The 5,074-nt window shown below is 41.6% G+C and overlaps 1 long non-coding RNA gene across 1 annotated transcript; it reads right to left on the bottom strand.

Moving 5' to 3' along the window:
- Positions 1 to 110: 110 nt before the first annotated feature.
- On the bottom strand, positions 111 to 4,827 carry LOC137341616 (uncharacterized). Its single transcript, XR_010967070.1, has 2 exons — positions 976 to 4,827; positions 111 to 379 (listed from the first exon to the last, which is right to left on the bottom strand). It is a non-coding gene; the product is annotated as an uncharacterized lncRNA (long non-coding RNA).
- Positions 4,828 to 5,074: the final 247 nt, after the last annotated feature.

The raw sequence follows: 5,074 nt of genomic DNA, 5'->3' as shown, positions 1-5,074 counted from the left end.
CACCTGACAGTGCAACACTCCCTCAGTACTGCACAGAAGTGCCAGCCTCGGTTGTGTACTTAAGTCTCTGGAGTGGTTAGTGAGCCTACAAACATCTGACTCTATGTAAGTTTCTATATTTTAGCAATACTTTATTAAGAATCTGTAGTGCCAGCTTTGTGACCACTTTAAATGAACTTTGCAAATTACATTTTGGAGTGATTTTCTATTTGCCTTATAAAGAGTGAGCAGACGTTCTTCCCCTCACAAGACAGGTTGGAAACTCCACCGTTTTAGTGTGGTTCCGCTGATCTCCTTTTGGAGTTATGGTGAGAGACTGATGGAACCCCCGCAAAATTTTTGGACCTGCATAATTTCCAGTTAAAGATGTATTGTGATTCTGCTGGGAAAGGTAAAAGGATATTAGTTCCTGTAACAACTTAGGACAGAAATCAAAGCAGAAAATAGTGGAAATAAATCATCATCTGAAAAAAGACAGGTTAACATTGCGGGTGAAGACTCTTCATTGAACTGTTCGGACAAAAGTTCTCCACCTGAAATTTTAACCTGTCTTCTTTTTTTCAGATGCTGATCAATCTACTTCATATTTCCCTTTTTTGTTTTGGATTTTCTTTTTAGTTTCAACTTCTTAGCACAGTCTATACTGTTACTGGTAGCAACGTGACAGGATTCTATTAGTTTAGTCAGCTCACTCTTCAAATAAAAAGGTTCTATTTGAAGATTGCACTGTTTAAACTTGTTAAATACCATACACAGAGCAATCAAAAAGATCATGGTGGAGTTGCAGGTCATCTTGCTTAAACAAATGTCCTATTCAGTCAGAAATTTATTTCCTCCTTTTTAAAAAAAAATCTTTTGATAACAATTATATACAATATATAAAATTAGAATTAAGCAACTTGTTATTGACATGGTAAAATAGAGACCATAACACATCGGCATTCAGGTAAAGTATAAAATAAAAGGAATACGTACAACTCATGCAGTTGTCCTCCCAACGTGCTGTGACTTATTGAGAGATGAAATGTCACCCTCCATCTGGTCTCCAGGAAGCATATCTTCTCAACTGAATCATGCAATTAGCTTGGCTTCAGAATTTAAGTCTGTTGCTCACCTTCCAAATGAGGAGATACTGTGTGAAGGGCTTCAAAATAGGAGGAACTATATACATTTTAAAAACATTCTAAACAGATATTTTTGCTGGAACTGACTTTAGTCACCAGAGACGAGCAGAGTGCTACTCATTGGATATCTTTAGAAATGATAACCTGTAAAACCATAGCACTGAATGCATTACAGAAAAGCTGCTTTAGATGAGCAATGTGATTGTCTCCTGAAATGTGATATTTCCACAATTGCAGCTTCAGGAATATAACATGAATATCAACTTCCTTAGAAAACTCCGATGTCAGGGCACATGTACGGGATCCCAGTGGGGCTGCAGTTTTTCAACATTATGCTGACAGCCCCAGGGAAACGGTTGTTGACAAGTGAAGAAGGAAGAGAGGGAAAAAGATAATCCATTAGATACTGCTCAAGTCAGGAATGGTTATCAAGGCAAATCAAGGTTAAGAACATTGCAGTTAGTGATATATAAGCACAAGACAAATTAGATTTTTGTTTCCAATGTACATGCTGTTTCAGTGTTACCCAAAATTATAGATGATCACAATAAATTTAATCAATCTGCATCAACAGTCTCATTTTGTCCTATAAAATGGTGAAATGCCTGACCCTCACTGAGGAACAGTAGCTGTTATTGCACGTGCCTTGCAAAAAAAATTAATGAAATATACTGAACTACAATTTTATTCATTCATAATACAATATGCAGTTTCTCATGTCAGATACAGACGCATGAATATATGAAAAAGTAAATAGAAATGTCCTTATTCTTTAAATAAGGAAATAAAAATAGGCATAGAAAATATTAAAGCGTCTTTAGATCCATAATTCACTTGTCTTATCCAAACAGTTTTTTGTTATAAATTTCTACTAGATAAATCTACTTATATAAAAAGAAAAAGGGTGGCTAAGGCAAACGTAGGTCCCTTAGAGGATGAGACTGGGAAATTAATGGTGGGAAACATGGAGATGGCAAAAATGCTGAACAAATATTTTGTTTCAGTCTTTACGGTGGAGGACACTAAGAATATCCCAACACTGGACAAACAGGGGGCTCTGGGGGAGGAGGAGCTAAATACGATTAAAATCACTAAGGAATTGGTACTCAGTAAATTAATGGGACTCAAGGCGGATAAATCCCCTGGACCTGATGGCTTACATCCTAGGGTCTTGAGGGAAGTGGCAGTAGGGATTGTGGATGCTTTGGTAATAATTTTCCAAAATTCTCTGGACTCGGCAAAGGTCCCGGCAGATTGGAAAACTGCTAATGTAACACCCTTATTTAAAAAGGGTAGTCAGCAGAAGGCTGGAAATTATAGACCAGTTAGCCTAACATCTGTGGTGGGTAAAATTTTGGAGTCTATTATTAAGGAGACAGTAGCAGAACATTTGGATAAACATAATTTAATAGGACAAAGTCAGCATGGCTTTACGAAGGGGAAGTCATGTCTGACAAATTTGCTTGAGTTCTTTGGGGACATAACGTACAGGGTGGATAAAGGGGAACCAGTGGACGTAGTGTATTTAGACTTCCAGAAGGCATTCGACAAGGTGCCACATAAAAGATTATTGCTCAAGATAAAGAATCACTGGATTGGGGGTAATATTCTGGCATGGGTGGAGGATTGGTTATCTAACAGGAAGCAGAGAGTTGGGATAAATGGTTCATTCTCGGACTGGCGGCCAGTAGCCAGTGGTGTTCCGCAGGGGTCGGTGCTGGGTCGCCAACTCTTTACAATCTATATTAACGATTTGGAGGAGGGGACCGAGTGTAACATATCAAAGTTTGCAGATGATACAAAGATGGGAGGGAAAGTAGAGAGTGAGGAGGACATAAAAAACCTACAAGGGGACACAGACAGGCTGGGTGAGTGGGCGGAGATTTGGCAGATGCAATACAATATTGGAAAATGTGAGGTTATGCACTTTGGCAGGAAAAATCAGAGAGCAAGTTATTATCTTAATGGCGAGAAACTGGAAAGTACTGCAGTACAAAGGGATCTGAGGGTCCTAGTGCAAGAAAATCAAAAAGTTAGTGTGCAGTTGATCAAGAAGGCCAACAGAATGTTGGCTTTTATTGCTCGGGGGATAGAATATAAAAACAAGGAGGTATTGCTGCAGTTATATAAGGTATTGGTGAGACCGCACCTGGAATACTGCATACAGTTTTGGTGTCCATACTTAAGAAAAGACATACTTGCTCTCGAGGCAATACAAAGGAGGTTCACTCGGTTAATCCCGGGGATGAGGGGACGGACATATGAGGAGAGGTTGAGTAGATTGGGACTCTACTCATTGGAGTTCAGAAGAATGAGAGGCGATCTTATTGAAACATATAAGATTGTGAAGGGGCTTGATCGGGTGGATGCGGTAAGGATGTTCCCAAGGATGGGTGAAACTAGAACCAGGGGGCATAATCTTAGAATAAGGGGCTGCTCTTTCAAAACTGAGATGAGGAGAAACTTCTTCACTCAGAGGGTAGTAGGTCTGTGGAATTTGCTGCCCCAGGAAGCTGTGGAAGCTACATCATTAGATAAATTTAAAACAGAAATAGACAGTTTCCTAGAAGTAAAGGGAATTAGGGGTTACGGGGAGCGGGCAGGAAATTGGACATGAATTTAGATTTGAGATTAGGATCAGATCAGCCATGATCTTATTGAATGGCGGAGCAGGCTCGAGGGGCCGATTGGCCTACTCCTGCTCCTGTTTCTTATGTTCTTATAATACTTTTTGTCTAGATTATATACTTTATTACATTAATATATTACATGTAGCCACCGTTTGCATCAAACACTACACATAGGACATTGCGGTCTTTTCCACCAAAATGTAACATGCCAAACATGATAACATGATGCAGCAGTTTCATACTGTCAGCATCATTATGAGGCTCTCTATTACTCCGCTATTCCAACTAGATCTTGGTCCTCAAATTTTTCATGTTGCATTCCATTTTTTTTTAATCCTAAGTTTTAAAGCAATTTTCTTCCTCTGTTTAGATCCACTTTCAGCATTTCCAGAATGTCAACTTGGCTCATTTAATGCAGACTCCCAAGATTTTCAGTAAAATCCAGCTTCCCGAAGTTATCTTGGAAATTCTCGTGGAGCACTGACAATCAGAAGAAACTGCGAGAGAATGCAGACAGCAGGAACTTAAAGAAAACTTGGCGTCTCCATTCTGAATATAATAAGCAACGGGGGGAATTTTAACCAAGGACGGGTGGGAGGTAAAAATTTTAAACTTTTCATACCCGACCTCAACCTGGCTCCAACACGTCCATTTCAGGGTTTTAATGGATAATGGATGCAGGTTGGTGGCAGGCGACCAACTAGCGCTCAGTAGACGGGTCGGTCACTGAAATCTTTTAAGTAGGCTTTGTGCCTCCATTTTACCTAAATTTTAATTTTTAACCCATAGAGGCTGGGTTTTCCAGGCCATGGGAATTCAGGCAGGTAAAAGGTGGTGAGAAGGGCCAGAGCAATGAGGTAAGTGCATTTACATCACTGTTTGTGGGCCAGGAGGTGTGTTTCCCCCGGCCCTCCTCCAAGCTAACCTCTTGACACACCCTGCGATGTCAGACAGCTCAACTCCCCCACGATCTCTGACTGCTCAACGCCCACGATGTCTGATGCACCACAATCACCCAACGCTATTCGACTTCCCCACCACGGTGTCCGACTTTACCCCCCACAATGTCCACCTTCCCCCAGCCCCCCCCCCCCCATCCAAACCTGCAGACCCAGCTCTCTCCCCGACCCCCCCATCCAAACCTGCAGACCCCGCTCTCTCCCCGACCCCCCCATCCAAACCCTAAAGACCCTGCTCTCTTCCCGACCCCCCCCCCATCCAAACCCTAAACACCCTGCTCTCCCCCCGAACCCCCCCAATCCAAATCCTGAAGACCCCGATCGCTCCCCGGCTGCTTTCCCACTCAACAGGAAGCCAGCC

Source organism: Heptranchias perlo, chromosome 24 (genome assembly GCF_035084215.1).
Source record: "Heptranchias perlo isolate sHepPer1 chromosome 24, sHepPer1.hap1, whole genome shotgun sequence".
NCBI lineage: Eukaryota > Metazoa > Chordata > Chondrichthyes > Hexanchiformes > Hexanchidae > Heptranchias > Heptranchias perlo.
This window is presented reverse-complemented; position numbering and strand designations above follow the sequence as displayed.